General features: G+C 41.5%; 2 long non-coding RNA genes across 2 annotated transcripts; one reads left to right on the top strand and one right to left on the bottom strand.

The window, feature by feature from the left end:
- Positions 1-5,168: 5,168 nt before the first annotated feature.
- On the top strand, positions 5,169-20,969 carry LOC114670914 (uncharacterized). Its single transcript, XR_003720744.2, has 3 exons — positions 5,169-5,315; positions 6,809-6,954; positions 17,046-20,969. It is a non-coding gene; the product is annotated as an uncharacterized LOC114670914 (long non-coding RNA).
- LOC144332977 (uncharacterized) lies at positions 15,295-22,717 on the bottom strand. The gene is made up of 3 exons (XR_013401259.1): positions 22,104-22,717; positions 21,051-21,180; positions 15,295-15,823 (listed from the first exon to the last, which is right to left on the bottom strand). It is a non-coding gene; the product is annotated as an uncharacterized LOC144332977 (long non-coding RNA).
- Positions 22,718-23,098: the final 381 nt, after the last annotated feature.

Below are 23,098 nucleotides of genomic sequence, written 5' to 3'. Positions count from 1 at the left end.
ACACACACACACACACACACGCTGGCTGTGTGGCATAGGCCTGCAGTCTTAGCTATTCAGGAGGCTGAGGATCGTGGATCTTTTGAGCTCAGGAGTTTGGGACTGTGGTGAGCCATGCTTGGGGCTCTGAATTGCCACTAGAATCCAGCCTGGGCAATATAGCAAGACCCTGTTTCTGTATTTATAAGCACACAAATACAGATATGGAAAGAGGTAGAAAATGTTCTCTGGGACGTGACAAATGTTAACAGCTGATTAATCTTTGTGAAAGGTTTATGGATGTTCATTGAACTGTGCTTTCAACTTTTCTGTAGGCTTGAAAATTTTCAAAATAAAAAGTTGGGGTTGGGGAAAATCTTCACGGAAATAAACTAGCTAACCAATCTGCATGTCATTGTCTTGCAAACATTCTGTTCAGTGAGGAGCCCTTGATGCAAACTCAGAAAGACACTGGGGTGCTGTTCTCCTTTTGAGACGAATGGCTCCCACCACCTATAAAAGGTAGTGGGGTATTTAAACTCTTGGCCAATTCTCATGTTGGGGAATCCTCAGTTCTTTACAATCCTGCAGCTGAAAGGCTGGATTGAGAGGGAGCTGTGGAAGGAGGGCTTGCTCACAAAAGGAAACAGTAACATGAACATGCATTTGAGAGAGCAAGCATTTAGAAAACCTTAAGGAAGTCAAAGTCCCTTGTGCCTGTTAAGCATTTGTGCATACTTAGTAAGAATCCTGTCTACCTATGTGATGAAGAATCAAAATGCTAGGGTAAAAAGCGTCCTGAAATTTTCACCTGGAATTTCTGGGAAGAAATTTATTTTTAGACTTCATATTACATTAATTATATATCTCAGGGAGAAGGGATTTCTTTTCAAGAATGGATTTATTAAAGACAGATGGATCCAGGGGTCACTCCACTTGGAGCGTAATTACCATGTTCTAAAGCAGTTTGAGTTCTTAATGACTTGACTCCTTCATATCCACTGGTGTCAAATTTAAAACCGACCACACGAAATGCTGGGGGCAAAAAGTAGTCCAGTAAACAAACTTATTAATAGAAATGAAATCCCACAGGGAACACAGACACACACAAGTCAGTGGGATATTAAATTCCTGTGATAAGTTAACACGGATTAAGCAAAACTTTTTATAGTGCAAGTTCTTAGTATCAAATTTTGAAGCACAGCAACATCTAATAATATAATTATTTATATTAACCATTTCTAATAGGTGACAAATAATTCTAAAAAGGTATGTTGAAGGAAAAACATTAAGTCACTCAGTAAATAATTATTGGACACCTATTCTGTTCCCAATTTAGGAATAAACATACCTTCTTGGAGTCTTCTCTCCACTGGCAAGGTAAACTTACACAAATCATTACGTGATGAATTCCAATAGCAGTGAGTGACATAAAAGAGTAGTTTGTAGATCTGACCATCTGGGATGGTGTAGATTTTGTAAACTTTAGTAATTACAAAACATTGTCATCAAAGTTTGAAGTATCTTTTTAATATATTTCAAGTTTTTTCTGGATTTTTTGTTGTTGTTGTACAACGGTTATGTGGAGATTTAAGTAAATTTCTGAGATCACTTCTTAAATACTGATGGTTGGAACTTTTATATTCTTTTTTTAGGTCACCCAACTCAAAATTCCCAGACAGGATGAACAACAAGATTGATACCTATCCATGTGATGGTGGGCAGGAAGGATGCGTGGGACATGGCTCACCGTCCTCCTTGCCATCAGCATGGTGGTAGAGATTATTGCTGGGGAGCGATGGTTATCTGGACCAGTGGCGTGGAGGTAAAAGAATTTACCAAGAGAGTTGTAGATAAAGAAAGGCAGATTTATTAGAGAAAGTATGAAAATACATTGCAAGAAAGCAATGAGCAAATCAGCAGAAGAGAAGCTGACTGCCAAGGAGACAAAGGCTTACTGGAGATTTTATAGGATGGTTTTGGGCTGCAGAGTGCTACGTGCAGTACTGCTAACGCCAAGGTTGCAGGGAGCTAACCTGCATTTTTTGTATTAGCCAAAGGTCTGGTGATAGCTGGGCACAGGAAGATTATGAGTTATTTGCACAGGAGGGTTGTATGTCCTGGACCTTGAAGAAAGGCAGACTTATAGCTTATTTGCCTTTTTTTGTTGCTTTTCCCTGCTCCCACCAGTCTGTCTTTTTCTTTAATTGAGACTCCACAGTGATCAGTGATTTCAGGTACCAACAGTAGAGTTAGATTCTTGAGTTAAGGTCCAGGCTCTGCCACTTGGTATTTGTGTGACCTTGGGCAAGTTCCTTGACTTTTTACTAAGCCCAATTTCCTTGACTATAAGTAGGGTTAGTAACAGGATAGCCCTCTGATATGCTTTGGCTGTGTCCCCACCCAAATCTCATCTGGTAGCTCCCATAATTCCCATGTGTTGTGGGAGGGACGCAGTGGGAGATGGTTGAATCATGGGGGCGATTTTTCTGGTGCCATTCTCGTGATAGTGAATGGGTCTCACGAGAGCTGATGGTTTTTAAAACAGGAGTTTCTCTGCACAAGCTCTCTTCTCTAGTCTGCCACCATGTGAGATGTGCCTTTCATTTTCCACCATGACTGTGAGGCCTCCCCAGCCACATGGAACTGTAAATCCAATAAATCTTTTTCTTTTGTAAATTGCCCAGTCTTGGATATGTCTTTATCGGCAGCATGAAAACAGACTAATACACCTTCCAACATTAAAAGAAAATTCTAAATAAAATGATGTGGGCAAAGCATTTGATGCAAAGTAAGTCCTCCATAGATTTTAACTATGTTATGGTTACACTAATTATCACTGTTAGGTTGTCTGATCATTCATAACCTTTCCTATTCTGGACAGGCTCCTTGGTTTTTTATCCTTATTTCCCAAGCTGAATGCAGGCAGATCTCTGATTTCACACCAAATATATTCATCTTCTAGCCTTGTATGTGTGGTGATCAGGTTGGGTATTTATTCTCCTAGAGGTCAGAAAACATAAAATTCTACCTGCAGTATGAAAACCCAAATTTGGTATGGGAAATGAAGCTTAAATTTATCAGAGATTAATAGATGAAAGGGTAAATTGTTTAAAAGGCGAATGTTAGAAGTTGAGAACTGTCTTTCTCTGGAGTGAACATCTGCTTAGTAGATTGACATGCTTGTGAAACCACCGAAGTATCAGCTACTTCCTTTTTAGAGATAGGATCTTGCTCTATGTGTGCCACCATGCCTGGCTAATTTTTATTTTAGAGATGAAATAAACTCACTATGTTGACTGGGCTAGTCTCACATTCCTGACCTCGAGTCATCCTTCTGCCTCAGCCACTCAAGTAGCTGGAATTACAGGTCTAAGCCACTGCATCCAGGCTAGTACTAGTACTAGGTTTACCAGGAATTTTTCTAGTGATTCTGGGAAACCTACGTCTTTGTGCTTTTATTTTTTCAGTGTGACAGAGACAGTTACTTGCTCCAATATTTATTTATTTTTTATTTTTTTAAGACAATGCTGATTTTTCAGCTGGATCTACAGCTACTCAGAATAAAGACTACATTTCCCAGGCTCCCTTGCAGCTAGATGTGGTCATGTGACTAAGTTCTGGCCCAAGAGCTGTGAAGAGAAAAGATATAGCCTTCTTGAAAGGGAAGATATGCTCTCCTTCCTTTCCTTATTCTATCAGCTGGGATTCAGATGCTGTGGTGAGCTACACGGACCATGCAGATGGGGATAACACTCTAAGAAAAGTGGAAGGACCTTGGAGTTGTGATGCTACAGAGCATCCATGTTATATGAGAGAAAAATAAACTTCTATTTTGTTTAAGTTATGGTCATTCAGTCTCCTTTACTGCAATGGTATTTATATCCTAAATAACACAGGCAGGAATGAGGTTGGCAGCAGAAGTGCTTCTGCTGCCCAAATCTTCTTCCTTGTGGTTGAGTCCTGGAAAAATGCTGACTTATTTATGTATGTGTGTGTGTGTATGTGTGTGTTGTTTTTCTCTGTGTGTAGGAATTCATTCATTTATTATATCCAGTATTTATATTGAGTGCCAGGCACCTTATCTGCCACACACAAGTCTATGTATGTCTGCATGTCAATTTTAATTCCTGCTTTTAATGAACATACTGTCTAGAATCTGAAAATCTAGAGTATAAGAAGCACTGTATGGCCAAGTGAACAAGATAATGGATACCAGAAAATGTTAGAAAATGTCATGTCCACCATTTTTCTTCTTAATCCATGAGTAACCCATGAAAGTAAAAAGATGGTCTCCAGAAAGACAAAAGATGTAAGTTGACTTCATTCCATTTTCTCCAGTGTATACAGAATGCCCTCCAACCAGGCTGGCATGGCAGGGTTCAAGGACCTCCTTTGGTTCTGTGTCAGGTTGCCCCCTCTGTTGTCTTCGGCTCTGTGAAGGCATCCCCACCCCCTCCCATGTGATGTCCATGCTCCGGAGACCTCTGTCATTTGTAAGCCTGGTTTCCCCTCAACCCTGTGTGAGGCAGGCAGCCAGTATCACTGCCCTAGTTTCACGGACAGAGCAACCGAGTCATTTTTCTATTGTTACTGGACAAAGGTACCGAGTAAGTCATTCTAAAGTCCTAGAATCAGATCCTAATTCTTGTTCCTGGCATCATTCATGGACCTGAATTCCACCAAAGGTTCAAGAGGATACTGGCCACTGACCAGCTCAGAGAAGAATGTATCTGCTTGTGACTGAGTCAAAAATAAGGATTAACTCTGTCTTGACACTTGCAGGCTTGAAAAAGAAAGCGGGGGAAAATGTGCATGAGTAACATCATCATCTCATTATACCGGGATTCTCAACCTCTCTCAAAACGTTTTGAGAATTCCCTGGTACATGATTTCCTTAGTACTAAATTTTTAAATTAAAAAAATATCTTATTTGCCATTGAAGCAATCAATTTTCTCCATCTTACAACAGAATCATTTATGTGACTTTAGATCCGAGAGGAAACTAAATTTATTTCCCTTCTTTTTGCAAGAGAATCTTTGAAGTATCTAGCAGAGAAAAAAAAAATGAGCTTGCTCATGTAATAAAATTAGAAACACAAACCATTCCAAACACAAGCTGTTCATATTTAGTAGGATGATGCTTTTTATGTAGCATTTTCTGAATAGCTTCGAATTTCCTAAATTTTTTCCTTTCCTTGTGTTTTTCTTTGTCTCACATGTCACCCTATTTATTCATTCCCTCACCGACCTTCCCAGCTAAGGAGGAGAGAGGCACAAGGTATATCTGCAGAAGTAACCATGGATTTAAAAGTAGCTACAACATCAATTTAAAGGCAAGTTACAGCTTTTGTACATTAAACTTGGTGACTTTATCCTTTGCTTCATAGCTGTGGGAGAAGGGAAAGTTTTGGAAAGCAGAAATAGGAGTTCTTACTGGGAATCCAGAAACTCTTAAGATTATCTTTCTTAACGAGCTACCGAAATGACCCCTGAAAGTATAGTCTTAGTTGTGTTTTCTTTCTTTCTTTCTTCCTTCCTTCCTTCCTTCCTTTCTCTTTCTTTCTTTCTTTCTTTCTTTCTTTCTTTCTTTCTTTCTTTCTTTCTTTCTTTCTTTCTTTCTTTCTTTCTTTCTTTCTCTTTCTTTCTTTCTTTCTTTCTTTCTTTCTTTCTTTCTTTCTTTCTTTCTTTCTTTCTTTCTTTCTTTCTTTCTCCTTCCTTCCTTCCTTCCTTCCTTCCTTCCTTCCTTCCTTCCTTCCTTCCTTCCTTCCTTCCTTCCTTCCTTCCTTCCCTTCCTTCCCTTCCTTCCCTTCCTTCCCTTCCTTCCTCTTTTCTTTTCTTTTCTTTTTTTCATCACCTGCACCAGCCCTTCAGTTCCTACCTGGGGCCCTCTGAGTCAAGATCCTCAAAGATGGGTCCTAGGAATCTGCATTTTTAACAACTTCCCAGGCTGGGCGCAGTGGCTCACGCCTGTAATCCCAGCACTTTGGGAGGCCAAGGCAGGCGGATCACGAGGTCAGGAGATCGAGACCATCCTGGCTAACACGGTGAAACCCTGTCTCTACTGAAAAGTACAAAAAAAAGAAAAAAAAATCCCAGAAGGTTCTCATATCTACTAAAAGCTCGAGTTTCTGCTCTGAAGGGGCTTCGTGGATGGGTCTTCAGGGACTCTGTGAAGTCCCTCAATGTGTTTATAAAGTGTATGTGTGTATATATATATGTGCATTGCTCTGAAGTAAATTTTCAAAGGAGTCTAAGACCCCAGAAAAGGTTAAGGCCCAGTGCATAATGGCCAATAAATGGAGAGAAAAACTGTCCAAATCTCACATATTAATGAAAAGAAGAATGCAAGTTAAAACAAGATTATTACTTTGCACTCACAAACTTTTGAAAAAATCAGTGGTGGTTGGCAAAGACAGAAAAATAAGAATTCTCATACACTGCTGAAGGTACAGACATTTTGGGGAACAATTTGACAATAGCTAGCAAAATCTAAAATACATTCTCCTTACAGCCCAGCAAGTCCACTTTTAAGCAAATACCAACTCTTGAACATATGAACTTGGCATGTTTAAGGATATTCTTTGCGATACTGCTTATAATTAATTGGAAAAAATTGGAAACAACCTAAATACGTACCTTAGGGGCAGAAAGAAGGTGACCCCTTTCCTCCCTGTCATAAGGGTCATGGCTGACACCCCTAAAACAAAGACAAGCTAACAGGAGAAAAGCATAACACATTTATTTGATCACAGTTTTGTGAGACATGAGAGCCTTCAGAATGGAGACCAAAGATCCAGGAAAAATTGATCCCTTTTTTTATGCTTAGGTTCAATGAAGAATGGACAGCCATGTAGAACTACGACTGGGGGAAACAGGGATAATCTGATGGAAATAGACTGAGTTGGGAAACCTACCAAGCCTTGTCAGCTCAGCTTCTTCTTGGCCTCTCTGTGCAGCATTTCTTTCTCCCAGGTATGGAATGGGAACCCTCTGGGATGAGGGTCTCAATTTCTTTATGGCCAGCTCTTACTCAGAAAGGCAGGGGAAGATTACCGTAATATTTTTAGATTTTATGACTGGCTTTGGGTAAAAGCTGTTTTGGTTTCTATGACCTGCCTTGGGGAAGAGGAATTATGGTTTTCTATGGCTTGCCTTAGGGGAGAATGAGGGGCAAGAGACACCAGGGCAGGAGAAGGTCAGATAGAGACTTTGCTTCAGAGGCCTTCACTCCGGGGTGTCTTTTTCTAAGTCCCAACACATCAAGAGAGGAATGGGATAAATAAAATGTCATATGATCAATGTTAGCTTATTATAATTACAAGGAATGATGTAAATCCATTTATTAATAATATTGAAAATAATAGGCTGGGTGTGGTGGCTCACACCTGTAATCCCAGCACTTTGGGAGGCTAAAGCAAGCAGATTGCTTGAGCCCAGGAGTTTGAGACCAGCCTGTGCAACATGGTGATAGCCCATCACTACAAAAAATACAAAAATTAGCTGGGCATGGGATGCATGCCTGTAGTTAGTCCCAGCTACTCAGGAGGCTGAGGTTGGAAAATCACTTGATCCCAGGAGGTTGAGGCTGTAGTAAGCTGTGATCATGCCACTGCACTCAGCCTGGGTGACAGAATGAGATGCTGCCTCAAAATAACAATAATACTGAAAATAATAGTAGCTAAGACTTATATGGTGCTTACTGGCACTGTTCTAAAAGCTTTTCATATGTTAACAAAACTGAATCTTAAAACATAATTGTGAGTGAAAAAAGCATAGAATAAAATGATACAACACTATGATTATTTTTATGTTTAAAAGCACAAAGTAATACTTACATAGGTTATTGAGATATATACAGAGAGAGTAAAAGTAGAAAACATGGATTTCACAAATATACACAAAATTCTAAGGGTAGTCTAGGGCGGCACTAACACGGATTTATAAGAATGGGGACATTTCGCCGGGCGCGGTGGCTCAAGCCTGTAATCCCAGCACTTTGGGAGGCCGAGACGGGCGGATCACGAGGTCAGGAGATCGAGACCATCCTGGCTAACACAGTGAAACCCCGTCTCTACTAAAAAATACAAAAAACTAGCCGGGCGAGGTGGCGGGCGCCTGTAGTCCCAGCTACTCAGGAGGCTGAGGCAGGAGAATGGCGTAAATCCGGGAGGCGGAGCTTGCAGTGAGCCGAGATCCGGCCACTGCACTCCAGCCTGGGCGACAGAGCGAGACTCCGCCTCAAAAAAAAAAAAAAAAAAAAAAAAAAAAAAAAAAGAATGGGGACATTTCAGTCTCCTTCAGCTGTATCAGATATATGTCATTTGCAAAAGATCTATAATTAACAAACACTTACATGATATTCACAAAACCAGTTGGCAAGGTAAGATGTTATAAAATGTGAGTGCTCAGTGGCAGGGCAGGGCAAGACAGACAGAAGGGAACAGAAGAGGAGGCCGTGCAGCTGTAGGGCTGTTAAGGCAGAAATATTTTGTGGAGCACAAGCAAGACTTAAACACAGATGGAGGGTTGGCAGGAATCGCACTGCCTGAGAGGCGCTAGAGATACGACCCCTAGAGGAAGAATGTCATCTTGGGGGCACCACTAATGGAGAGTCAAAGGTGGACCCACACAAGGAAGCGAAAAGACATTGGCATTTTCTATTAGGACATCTGGAAGTCTCTTTTGGTAAGTTATTTAATTATAAATAACAGAGGAAGTGACCAGCTGAATTGCACTTCTGACAAGCAACAGGAATTATATAGTGAAGTGCAAGTTACCAAACCTTTGAGAGAAGGCCATGATGTCTTCGAAGCATTCACAATATCCAGGGAATTAAGGGCTCAGTGTTGTTAGGTGTGCGCCTTAAATGTCAGGGTGGGAAAACTGAGAAAACTCAAAATATGCAATTTTGATTTAACCAAAGCAAATGTCTTCTCCTTCTCTCCAAAAAAGAAAGAAAGGGTTGGAGGAAAAATAGTTATGGCTACTCCAGGAATTCTCCCTGCAATCAGATGTCAAATTTCGAGCTTTCTCTCTCTCTCCTGCTTCTCTGTCCTCTTTGCCTACAGGATTAGTTGTGACTTATGAGGAGCTCCACATTTGGTCCTAGCACCCTTCCAGTCCACCCAACACCCTACCCATATGGACTCTTCATCCTTCATTTCTATGATGCCCACCTTTGCACATCCTGCTTCCTTTGCTTGGAATGACTTCTTTCTGACCCTGCTTTGCTTGGGAAAGCTCAATCTTCCTTGAAGAACCAGCTCAAAGGTCTTCAGTTAAGCTTTTCCTGAAAGAGGGGCAGCATAGCCATTTACACACCCAGTTATTCACCATACAAACACTGATTGAAGGCTACCAATGCCCTCCAGCAAAAGACCACCAGGAACACACTGATAATCAAACAAGCTGAGCTTATTACTCATTGATCAAGGGAGAACATACTTGAAGGACACTACCTTAGCAACTGTGTTAGAAAGAAACTACTAGAAGATTTGGATTTTGGTCGGGTGATTTGTGGAAGGCTTAAGAAATTAAGGATTTGCTCTAGGTTGGATACCATCAGAAATCCAGGCAATTGTACGATTGAGTGCATTACAGAGGGCAGAGTGACCTTGTTTTTGTGTATGGACAAAATTATGTAGTGACCTTGTTTTGTTTCATTTTATCATGGTTCAGAATAAGCTTATCTGAGGTTGGTGTTCTGTGAGATTGTCTATGTCCAATAGGGGAACAATGGCCTGGCTGTGAGTGTTAGATCAGCTTGTAATAATATTGAGGTCTACTGGTGATTATTTCTGGATGTCAGGGCCTGCTTTTTTCTTTCTCTATGCCTATAATGCCTCAGCCATTGGACTGTGATATTGTTCGTATGTCTTTTACATCACCTAGCATGCCTTATGATGTAGCAGACAGTGCGGTTAGGTCTCAAGATACATCCCAACCCTCTCCCACCGTGGGGCAGCCATGGGATGTGGGTGGGACTGATTCCACTCCCAGCTCCAAGATGGGCCCTGATTTGTCTAGAACATCTGGTGACTTGTTTAGAGATAGGCATTGAATATTCAGTTTTATGGAAACAGACACTGAGATTGCATGCAGGAGGTTTAGTGGGGAGGGCACATAGGAACGATGTAGGCAAGAGAGGGAAGGATGATGACACAGAGGGAGAAATTGACCCAGTATATGATTTCAACAGAGGCTTTATCTGATTCCCCTTTGGAAGCACTGGAGCCAGGATGACCCTTCAGACATGCCTAATTGAGGTGACCTCAGGCTTTTATACTCACTCATTGATCAGCCATTAGAGGCAGTGTCCTCTCAAGGGGGACAATATCCTTGAGTTTGGCAGCTTCTTTTCATCAGAGCAATGCTTTGAGAGGAACTCAGCTGTGAGCCATCAGCAATCAATACTTCCAGAGTGGGAAAATGAGGGTCTCAGATCTGAAGGGAACATCTGGTTGACACAGGCACTAAAATGAGCAAACATGAACATTATTTTCTTGTCTTGCTGATAATTCCACCTTCTAAAGGATAGGTTTTTGATGCTAATTCTGTCTGTCTTAGTCCATTCAGGCAGCTATACCCAAATACCTTAGGCTGGGTAATTCATAAACAATAGAAATGTATTGCTCACAGTTCTGGAGACTGGGAAGTCCAAAATCAAGTCACCTAGTAAGGGCCTATTCCTCATATGGCACCTTCTTGCTATGACCTCACATGGTGGAAGGGGCAAGGGCACTCCCTTCAACCTCTTTTATGAGGGCAGTAATCTCATTCATGAGGGTGGAGCCCTCATGATTTAATCGCTTCCTCAAAATCCCCCATTTCTTAATACCATCACATTGAGTATTAGGTTCCAACATACGAATTTTGAAGGGACAACAACATTCAGACCATAGCTTTGTCCAACAAGGAGTACTTGGTAGGTGAAATAAAGAGCCTTAAGAGAAGGTAGCTATTACTTATTTTAATATGCCACCGAAGGCTAAGCCAGCTGGGTGATATTCTTTGGATACAGCGATTCTTTCAGAAGAGCTCAGGAATTTTTTTTGGTGATTAGTAGAAGAGACGCTTGCTAGACACTAGAAGGAAAGTATACAGTCCCAGCTGCTGGTTGCATCATCAGGACAAAGCCAGCATACAGAGGATGGAAAAACTGAGAGAACTGTGAAGAAATGAGAATGGTCATAGCATGCTGGAGCTCGCCTGCATCAGGCGAGGGGTGACTGCGCACATCTCTTCCCAATTCTATCTTCAGTGACTTTGCTTTGGTAGCTTGAAATAGGTCATGGTGGGAGTATTTACACCATGGAAATAGACAAACTCATGGCTCTGTTTTTCTCTGGAAAAGTCAGTTAGTTGTGACATACTTCCTAGCACACTACCGACGAAGCCCTAATCAAACAATGCCTGAAGCCTGTCTACTTCTGGACTTTTCAGGTACGTGAGTCAATAAATTCTCCTTATTGTCCAAATTGAATTTTAATTGCTGCATATTATAATTTATGTTTGCATATCTGTTTTCTCCAATAAGTTATAAGCTTCCTGAAAGTCAGAGAACATATTTATCTTTGAATTTCTGGTGTCAGTAAACATAGCCAGTACCCAACATATATTGAATAAATGAAGCATAAGGGTCTTTGAACTGAAAAGAGCAAACATTAATAAGATGGAAATGGATAGTCAAGATGGGTGAAAGTATAGATGTTTAAACCAGTCCAGTTATTCTGGCATGAATGAGAAAAAGGAAGCAGCTCTCTCTCTCTCTCTCTCTCTCTCTCTCTCACACACACACACACACACACACACACATACACACACACACCCTATCTCTTTCTGAAGACACAGTGCACAGTGAATGTGGACTTCAGTGTCAAACAGCCTTGACTTCCATTCTTGGCACAGCTACTTATTGGCTATAGTCCTAGACAAGTTCCCTAACATCCTGAAGCCTCAGTTTCCTAATCTGTAAAGTAGGCAAAATGATGCCTTCCTTAGAATGAAAGAGAAAGATGAGTAGAAAACATTTAATCCAGGACCTGATACAGAGCAGAGACCGCAGCCAGTTTTTGCTGTTGTTCTTGTAGCAGATGTTGCTTTATCATTACAATTACTGTTGTTGCAGCTCCCTTCCTTTCATTGCCTTTGTTCTGGTTCATAAATTTATTTTATCTAACCTCTCACTGAAATCTAGCTTTTTGCTTCTATTAAGAATATAGGGAAGAAACTGCAGTGGTATTAGCAGTGCCTATGACTCTTGCCACAGAAATGACAGATCTTTTCATATCACCTGGTAGTTGTTGTAAACAATGGAAACACAGTTTCTCCCATCACTCTTTGAAATGATGGGGTTGTTATTTGACCCTTCACCAGATCCTATTATTTAAAGCACTGATAAAGGAGTAAAAATATTACTATATTTGTAATAGTTAAAATATTTGATATTGTAACTGATTTCCTTTGTAGCTTTATGTATTTCATTTTATGCCTAATAACATTATTCTGAGAAGGGAATCTGTGGCTTTACCAGCCTACCAAAGGGAGCCTGGCACATAAAAGATTGAGAGCCCCTGCCCTGGGACCATGTTGCTTCAGGCTGGCTGGTCAGCTAAGTTAGTTCAAGAGCAAGGAAAGTCATAGGAGCCCACTTGTAGGGTCAGTTCAATTTATATAACTTTATTCTGTTCCTCAGCCACAGAGGCTGGCCGGTGTGTGTCCAAGACCTGGAAGAGGCTGTGTAAGACCAACCTCTATAAGCCCATCTGTTTGGCAGGAAACAGTATGCCCCGTGGATGGTGGATTAGTCTTGGTGCTGCATTATGGGAGGGGTGGGGTCATTTGGACATAGAACTTGATGGCTTCAAAACACAATAAATGTAGATATCAGTCACTTGTAACTGGTGGAGAAGCCTGTAATCTCTCAGTAGTTCCTCATTCTGACAGCCTCTCTCTCTCAGTCTGGGCCTCTTGGTCTATGTGTAGTAAGGCTCCCACTTCCTGTTCCTTTCTCTCTCTATCCCCACCCATCTTGCTCACTCTGTCTCTCCCTTCGCATTCTTTCTAATTTATTCCCCCCCTTTTCTCTGAGGAGGAAGCAGTAGAAAATCCGGAATGTAGTCATTGGGTATCTGGTGGACATTCTTCTCTGTGCTTGGCCTTGAGTTCTTGGCAGGGATACTTGCTGTCCCTGGTTCTGCTCTCACTTTCCTTTCTGTCATCACACACACACACACACACACACACACACACACACATACACACACACACACACACACACACAGTATCCCTCTCTCTCTCTCTCCATCTCTTTCTCTCCCTGACACACACTCACACTTCAGAACGATTATATTTATAATACCCTGGGCAGTTCCAAATGTCAGTATGAATTTTAAGAGCACATTTGTGTCTCTTGCTTGGAACAGACTGAATTTTCCACTGTCTGAGAGTTTGAAGTTCTTCCAGCTAAGAGAGCAGTGAGAGCCTCTGGGGGACTAGCCATGTGTCAGAGCTCTGTCAACTTTCTGCTCCAAGGGTCGCACTCACTCAACATTTGTTGAAGGACCTATGGCCACATTTGGCCCAAGCCACTCATGTTGTGCTTTTCAAGTAAAACCCGGTAAGGGGAAGGGCATCTGGAGTGGAGATAACTGGTGTCAAGTAAGAATGGGTCCTATAGGCCTGACATGTAAAAGCCATCAGAAATTGACCTGTTTTCTGGGCCTAGAGGAAAAGAAACCAGTAGATCTGGGATATACCCAAAGGAATAGAAATCATTCTACCATAAAGACACATGCATGCAAATGTTTGTTGCAGCACTATTCACAACCAGTAAAGACGTGGAGCCAACCTAAATGCCCATCAGTGACTGATTGGATAAAGAAAATGTGGTACATATACACCATGGAATACTATGCAGCCATAAAAAAGAATGAGATCATGTCTTTGGCAGGAACATGGATGGAGCTGCTGGCCGTTATCCTTAGAAAACTAATGCAGGAACAGAAAACCAAATACCACCTGTTCTCACTTCTAAGTGGGAGCTAAATGGTGAGAACACGTGGACACAAAGCGGAGAACAACAGATACTGGGGCCTGTTGGAGGCTGGAGGGTGGGAGGAGGGAGAGGATCAGAAAAAAAAAAAAAAACTATTGGGTACTAGGCTTGGTACCTGAGTGATGAAATATGTGTAAACAAACCCCCATTTACTATATAACAAATCTGCCCACATACCCCTCAACCTAAAATAAAAGTAAAAAAGAAAGAAAAAATGGCCGGGCACGGTGGCTCATGCCTGTAATCCTAGCACTTTGGGAGGCCAAGGCAGGTGGATTACCTGAGGTTGCGAGTTCAAGACCAGCCTGACCAATATGGAGAAACCCTGTCTCTACTAAAAATACAAAATTAGTTGGGCATGGTGGCGCATACCTGTAATCCCAGGAACTTGGGAGGCTGAGGCAGGAGAATCGCTTGAATCCGGGAGGCGGAGGTTGCAGTGAGCCAAGATCACGCCACTGCACTCCAGCCTGGGCAATGAGAACAAGACTCTATCTCAAAAAAAAAAAAAAAAGAAAAGAAAAGAAAACCAGTAGATCTCTGAAAGGGTAAATTATAACTCTCATTCAACATCTAGGAATTAATCTGAATTCACTTTCAATTGGGAGTGGCAGCTGAAAGCTGACTTTAGGCACAGAAAGACTTGGACAGTTTCTCTCCTCTTCCTTATATTTAGCTGTTGCATGAAATACCCTTAAAAGAATTCAGTAACAGCCATTCCACAATTAGAAGTATGGCTTGAAATTCTTATTCCTGTGAGAGTTGACACACTGGCTTTAATTCATACTAAAGTGCAAATGACTAACCTAAGATTCTTTCTTGCAAACAGTTTTATTAAATATGAAGAAGAGAGGACAGAGAAAGAGAGGCTTATATTTGAGAGGAAATTGGGTAGAGGGACAAAGAAATGAGATGCTGGAGATTTTATAACTTTATAGTAGTGTCAGAGTTGGCCCCAGTTAGCTTTCTGGAGTTAATTGCTCAGTTTAATTATGGATTTCTCCCCACACATTTCCAGCACTCAGTTTTGATTAGATCTTATATTGCTTGGTTTCCTTAGCCTCTCGTCAAAGAACCTCTTTAGTGGGTAAAATGGGGGAATGTGGCAGGAGAGAGGGGGTGCCCTACAGTGGATCAGAACCGTTTCATCACCTTCTGTGTAATTTCCAACCAAAGTTAAAATGTTCTTCCCTTCTACTTCACAGTAAACTAATCTTGGGAGAATTCTTTCTGGCTGAGTGCTTCCCAAGCCACCATTCTTTAAGTGGAATTTATTTGAATAATTTAACATTGATTTCTAGTCTGGGTACTGTTTAGTTCCTTTTTGGGTCACTGAGCAAAAGGACTTAATATGTTGCATGTTCCACATAAAAATATCACCCGATTTTAGCTGTTCAGTGAGCTCCTAGGACAAAGGAGGTTACTGGCAATGGAAAAGTATCACTTCCAACACAGGATATGCTGTGAGCATTGGTGAAATGTAACATATTCAGTAGTGTTCTCATGAACCTGTCAGCATAGTCTGCGTAAACTTTGCAATGACCTTCACCTTCTGCTCAGCTCAACTTTATGGCTTCCTGAGCAAGGAGTTAAAGAACATGGAAGAGAAGTGGACGCGTCACAGGGGCACCTTCTGCCTTGTGGGACTCCCCCTTCTGGTGTCTGGAAGGGATGATGGTGGTTGAATTCAAGGTCACTGCCCCTACGCAGAGAGAAGGAAGGGAAGTGTTTTCTTCAGGTTCTTCTCCTTTTGATAGGAGAGTGAGGCTCCTCCTGCTCCAGATTCTATAGGGAATAACGTAGAGAAATTATGCTTTATCACTGGCAAAAAATTCATCGTTTGTAATTTGGGAATAATACATTGTATACAGAGTTTAGCGATAAGCTATTAAAAGTACTTAACTCGATAGCTGGCACTAGTAGTCACTCAATTACTGTTTGTTTCTTTCTGGCTGTCACCAGTTATAGTTTTGCATTTTTACCTTTAGGTCTTTGATCCGTTTTGAGGTAATTTTTGTGAAAGAGATGTAAGGTCTTGGTTTAGATTCTAGTTTATTTTTTTCCTGCATGCAGATGTCCAGTTGTTCCAGCACCATTTATTGAAAAGACTGTCCTTTCTCCACTGGATTGCCTTTGCTCCTTTGTCAAAACTCAGTTGACTATATTTGGGTGGGTGTTTTTCTGGGCTCTCTATTCTGTTCATTTGGTCCATTTGTCTATTCTTTCGCCCATGTCACATTGTTTTGATCACTGGAAAGCTTTTCAAAACCATAAAGCCTTATACCCATATGAAGCAGTATTAGAAGAGAGAGTGACCAGCTGAGGGCCAATGGCATTTCCTCAGCTCTTATCCTCTCCCTGCTCTGTGTGAGTTAGAAGATGGAACTCCTCATCTGTGAAGAGGGAAAGCCAATACTCCAGGGCCAACGGTTTACTGAGGGCATAATGGACTTGGTCTCTTCCTTCTGCTGAGTTCGAGGACAGGGCTTGTTCAAAACTGGTTCATCTCTGCTTTCTCTGACTTCAAGGACCTCCTAACACTTTGCTACTGGCAACTCAAGCATTATATATTCTGTTATTTTAAAATATTGTATTATTTTCTTGCTTGTTTTAGACAGTAACATTGTTTCCTTTTGCTGCTCAGTCTGGGCATGGCTCATGATTGCCCATTATAGCTTCAGCTGACATAGATCCTGTATTTTAGCAAGTAGTTCTCAAAGTGTGGCCCCTGACCTGCAATATCAGATCCTCTGGGACATGCAATGTTAGAAATGCAAATTTTCAGGTCCTACCCCAGACTGAATGAATCCAACCTCTAGAATAAGGCCAAGTAAATCAGCGTTTTAATTTAAAAAAAATGATACATGCTCAAGTTTGGGAACCACAAACTTTGAGTTTACAAAGAGTTTTTCATTCATTTAGTAGCAGCATTCTCACGCACATTGTCTCTGATAGATGGCACGATGACCCACTTCCACTTGGTTATTCTTTTCCCTCTGCCTTTTAGGGCTTGCCATAGGACGCCCTGCTGAAGCTGGCACGCTCATGGGAGCTATCCTTAAATGCCACTCAGAACACTCTCACAGCCTACAGCCTGCAGAAGAAGAGTGTCACCTGGTCCAGTTGCTGAGTGACCGCTGATCAACAGCTGACTTCACCTTGCATCCTGACTCCTGGGAGCTCTTCCTCTCCCATCTCTCTTCCCCTCTTTCTCTGTAGGCACAGCCATCAGGATCAGCTGAACCACTGGGGATGGCTGTCTTTGGAGAGGAGCTATGTGGCCTTGAGAAGAGTTGGGTAGATGGACGGCCTCTCCTTGGAAATCCGCTCTCTGAAAGGACCAAGCCTAGGAGACTGCTCCTCAGGGTGCAGAGCACAGGCTTGCCTGTTTATTAGGGTGTGGACTTGGAGTCAGGACAGGACTTTTATGAACAGGAGAAGGAATTTTGTTGAGTTTGTGGCCTTGTGCTGATTCTTTTTGGGATGTTGAGTAGCACGAATAGAGAAATCTTTGATGAGAAGAAAAAAACAGTTTTAGTGAAGTAAATAAATGTAGCTTCATTTTCATTCGTAAATATATTTCTTCTATTTGTTGTTACTCCACTTGTAAGATGCACACACATAACCACAGATTCAGAGATTTTTGTCTATCCATTGATGGCGATCTGTGTTACTTTCTGTCAAGGAGGCATAGTAACTTGGTGTCAGTATGGTGGGGCTCTGGCTGCCACAGACAGTATAGGTAGTGGCCTTCTGTTAGCTGAAAATTAATTACTAAATTGGCAGCATGTGTCCCTCATTCTGTGATACACACACACACACACATACACACAGAGAGAGACACACACACAGTACCCCTTATGTTTGCTTAACTTCCAAGAGTCTTTTGGACATATAAAATTTGCCTGAGTCAAAAGTTTAAAATATGCATTGGTTCTGTGCCTATTAAAAGCAAAGTTTAAAATAAAGCCCGAAATAATGGATGAAATCCATTCAGGCAGCTTGGTGGTTTAAAGCAAGACTGAACTTTCTACTTTTTGAAAAGTGTGTTTCCAGGAATAAAGCTGAGTGGGCAAAGCAAGACCTAATTTTCCCCACTGAATAGGAAATAAAATGACACATATTGAATGCTGTCTCAAAGGTGCTTATACTGGTTGGGAAAAGATGGCCTTGAGACCCAGGCTATTCATGTTAAGATTGAAGATGAGGTGAAAATGCGAATTAAATAATGCCATGGCAAAGTTGGCTGAAAATGAGTAAGCAGGACTTTGTGAATGCTTCATATTCCTAATAAAGCATCTCTTCCTTACTCAAACATCTTTTCCTCCCTCTTTTGACCTTCAGCAGGCTATAAAGAACAATGCCCTTCATTTGTGATTATCTAATCTCTAGAAACATGTCCTGCCCTCATATATTGCTGGTGGGAATGTAAAATGATGCAGCTGCTGGGGAAAGCAGTTTGGTGGGTTCTCAAAAAGGGAAACACAAAGTTATATGTGTTTATGACCCAGAATGTTCCACTCCTAGGTATATACTCGGGATAACTGAGACATATGTTCATACAAAAACTTGTGCACAAACATTTGTAGCAACATTATTTATAACAGGCAAAAAGTGGATACAGTCCAAATCTCTGTCACCTGAGGAATGGATAAATAAAATGTGATAGAGCTGTACCGTGAAATACTATTCAGTCATAAAAAGAATAAAGTACCGATAGTAAGAGTTGAAGAAGGAAGAGAGAAACATGAAAAGCGGCTTCACGGTAAAAGACAGGTTTATTTTGGGAAATAAACCTGAGAGGGGCTTCTGGCTGAGTTAGGTCAGGGGCACTCTCTCTTACAGACTAAGAGTATTTAAGGGTTTAGGGCAGGAGAGCTTATCACAAGCTCAGAATATTTCTGTTTCTTCGTCTTGCTTATTTGGGAGGGAGATTTTGTGTTTGTTTCCATACTTTTTTTTTTTTTTTGCAGCTGCAGGCATACCCATGTCTGCTTTTAGCTTCCCTATCTTAGTGCACCTAAAGGGAAAGGGATGTGCTTATTAGGGCCCACTGTTTTACTGGGGCCCATTGTATGAGTGTGAAGTTTGGCAGTTACCCAAGAGACTTTGCCCCTACCTTCTGCCCCTGACCTGTCTTATCTGTGTTTTACTGTCTGCTCTTTCTGGCTGCTTGTTGTTAGAAGAGAAGTGATTTCCTTGAAATGACTGAGATTAGAAAGGGAGCCAGAACTTGAAATGGCAATGTTTGTCCAAGATGATGGTGCTCCTGCTCTGTCACTGATACCTGCTACTACTTGGATGAACCTCGAAAACGTTGTGCTAAGTGAAAGAAGCCAGAATCAATGGGCCACATTTCGTTCGATTCCATGTATATGAAATGTGCAGAATAGGCAAATTATAGCCCCCCAAAATTCATATGTTGACATCCCAACCCTTAGTACCTCAGAATGTGACTGTCTTTGAATATGGGGCCTTTAAGGAGGTAATTAAGGCAAAAAAGAGGTCCTCTGGGTGGGCCCTCACCCAGTAAGACTGGTGTCCTTCTAAGAAGAGAGAGATTAGGACACAGTTACACACAGAGGAAAGGCCATGTGAAGACAGAGGGAGAAGACAGCCTTTTGCAGGTCAAGGTGATCAGGATAAACAGCCCATAATAGGTCTGGTAAGGTCTGAACAGGGGTCAGATTGTATAGTGTGTTATCAGCTAGGGTAAGGAGTTTTACTGTAATTCAGAGCCACTGGAAGGTCTTAAGCAGGGTTCTACAGATCTGATTAATATCTGGGAGTTAGGGTTTCCCTGGAGATTCTAACAAGGACTAAAGCATCCCTGACCTTAGACCCAGAGGTAATCTCTATCAACCTGGGTCCTGAATTAAACTTTCTTCATCCTGTTGATTGTCCTTGGTTTTCAGCAGAGTTTGCACAAACAGAAATCAACACATCCAGGATAGCATGCCTCAGTACTCCAAACAGATTCTGAGAAGCATAAGGGTCAACCATAAATGTACATTTTTGCAAACCCTGTAATCTATTTATGCTACAAAAAAATCTCCTAAACAGAGGAACTGAATCAACTGCAAATAGCTATTGTTGATTTTCTACGAGGACATTGGCAATCATGATGGCTCTGTGAGCCACAGGATTGTTGTAAAGAGAGATTTCTGGATGGTGATTTTCTGTACTAATCAGTGGATTTTTGTTTTCTCATCAGGGCCAAGATATCCAACCATAAACAAAGGAGAAATTTTGACTTGAGAAATATCTACTTTGTTAATAAGCAAAACTGAAAATGGAAAAAAGTAATTTTGTTTTGTAAACACAGGCTTACTGTTCATTGAGTGCAAAGTATAACTCTTGCAAAATGTTAGGGGTACTTGGACCCCATGGTGCTAGAGTTTAAAATGGTTTTGGAGGAATTGAAACATCAGTTCTGTTTATTGCACAAATGTAGCAAACATGAAAGCCAAATCGTACAAATTATTTTAAACAACTGAATGCCACTTACCAGCTGTGAGCTACCTGCTTCAACAAAACTCTTTCAAGCCTAAATAAAGGGAAAAAATTTCTCTCTTCTCTCCATGTATTTAAAGATAGCATCCGAATTAACATCTGAGTCATAAATAGTCCATGAAACAGATGACTCCTCATCCTATGACTAGATGTTTTTTTTTACCAGATAAAATTCTAAGTGAATCTCTTTTCTCTTTTGCACTTTTAAAAGCTATTTCCCTTCTCTGGTTTGGTCTTCTGGTTAATGTGCTGAGGCAGGCTCTTGGCAGCCAGATGGAGTATCATCTATATTTAGGGCTTCCATTAGCTTTTGTGTGTGAATCTGCTGCCATTTCCTAATTTCAACACAAATATTCTATGAGAGTGGATTGCCATTTATGTAATTGCTGTATAATAAAGTCATCATGCTAATATGCCTTATTTTTCCTGGTGATCCTTTTTGCTAATCAAGCACATTCCCTTTTTATTGGTCACATACCGATACATGAGAAGTTGTTACCTTGATAACATTTACCAGCATTCAGGTTGGTCAGTCTTGGTTCTGGCTTTTCTCGCTGTCCCTTCCAGGCTGGTTTGGATACCATTTAATGTTTTCTTTTTGGTTCATGGGAGTTCAGCAACCCAGTAACCTTGAGAAAAGAGAAATGAGAAATGGAACCAGTTCATCTTAGGCTAAAAGATTCATTTTGACAGAGTAATTTTTTTTCCTTAGGATAAGAAATTACTGTGTCATTCCAATTGCATAGATACTACTGTGCCAAAGTGCTGCAGCGAGTTTCATGATGAACTTTTCTAAGAAAATTAATTGGATGTTAATGAAAGTTTGGGGGTGGTAGAATTCAAGGGAGAAGTACTCTGTTTTTTATCACCACTTCCCAAAATTATGTAGTCAAAGGCTCTTATGATGATTATAAAAATAGCAACCCCCACTTGCTTGTGCTAGACAGAATATAAAGCAGTTTCACAACATTTCTGCTTTGAATTAGAGTAATCCTCTTGGTATCTGAAGACCTCCTCTGAGCCCAGCGTATGCTGGCTTTGCCACCAGAATCTTAGGAGTGAGGCCTTTGGCTAGGTTTGGGGGTTCTAATAAATTTAGCATATGGGCCAGTTGCAGTGGCTCACACCTATAATCCCAGCACTTTAGGAGGCCAAGGTGGGCAGATTACTTGAGGTCAGGAGTTCGAGACCAGCCTGGGCAACATGGTGAAACCCCATTTCCACTAAAAATACAAAAATTAGCCGGGCGTGGTGGTGCATGCCTGTAATCCCAGTTACTCAGGAGGCTGAGTCAGGAGAATCGCTTGAACCTGGGAGGCTTGCAGTGAGCTGAGATTGTGCTACTGCACTCCAGCCTGGGTGACAGAGCAAGACTCTGTCTCAAAAAATAAAAATAAAAAATAATAATAAATTTAAAAAAGCATAGCATATGGAACACTCTTCTAAAATCAGTGTCTGTAACAGAAAAAAAGAAAGAAAGAAAAATTTGAAGTTGCAAGTACTCAGACGGGTTTGTGGACACTGGAAAGGAGATGAGGAACCTACACATCACCTTATTTCCAGGAGAAGGTGGGTGGCGGATTCATGCTTGTTCTCAATCATAGTGGTTGTTTGGACTCAGTAGGAGTATTTACTGTGAAGTCTGTCATATGAAGGAAAAACTCAGGGGTGCAACACAGTGGCCAGAAAAATTGATGGTGTCATTTCCAGTCACCAAGTGGGACACCTCACGCTTGTGGGTCAGCACAGATCAGACACGGGTGTCCGGAGTTAGCTCTTTTACACATGTGCTGAGACAGGCTTCTTGCTCCTGTCACACGACTCCCAACTGGAGAGGATGATGAGGGGAGAGCCCAAGCTACACCAATAACTCTTGGTGCCAGTTTCATCTTTGTCTCCCCATCACAGCTGTACCGGGACCACTGCTGGCTGCCTTCTTGCTTCTCTAACTGCTTTTCTCTGGTTTCCTCCTTGGCTTCTCTTTCTGAAATTGTCACTTAAATGTTGACATAACCAGCCTGTGCCCTTTGGTACTTATCTATTCTCACTTTACCTACACTCGCTGGACAATCGCCTCCATTCCCATGGCTCCAATTACCATCTCTACTGCTGGCAGCTCTCAAGTGAAATCTACATCTCCAGCCCAGAACTTGTTCTGTGGTTCCCTAGATGTCTCAAACTCAGTGTGTTCGAACCTAACTCATGATGCTCCCACCCCCACAAACTATGCCTGCTTCTGAGATCTTGTCTATGTAATAGTGGCCAAGATTTACTGTGCTTGTGATATTCCAGGCTCCGTTCCAAGCATTTGACATACTTTACCTCATTTAACCTTTTCCAGAGCCCTGTACAGAAGATACAATTATTATCCCTTTCTTACACTCTGAGGCACCCAGTGAATCGGCGCCTTGCCCCAGGTTCAGCAGCTAGCTGTGGACACAGTCAGACTTTGAACGCAGACTGTGGAAACCGTAGCCCATGCTTCTAATCACTCGGCTGGACTGCTTGCTGTTGTACCTTTACCCAAGTCAGAAACTGGAGCATCAT

Source organism: Macaca mulatta, chromosome 11 (assembly GCF_049350105.2).
Source record: "Macaca mulatta isolate MMU2019108-1 chromosome 11, T2T-MMU8v2.0, whole genome shotgun sequence".
Classification (NCBI taxonomy): Eukaryota; Metazoa; Chordata; class Mammalia; order Primates; family Cercopithecidae; genus Macaca; species Macaca mulatta.
Note: the sequence above shows the minus strand (reverse complement) of the source record. Positions and strands in the feature narration are given on the sequence as shown.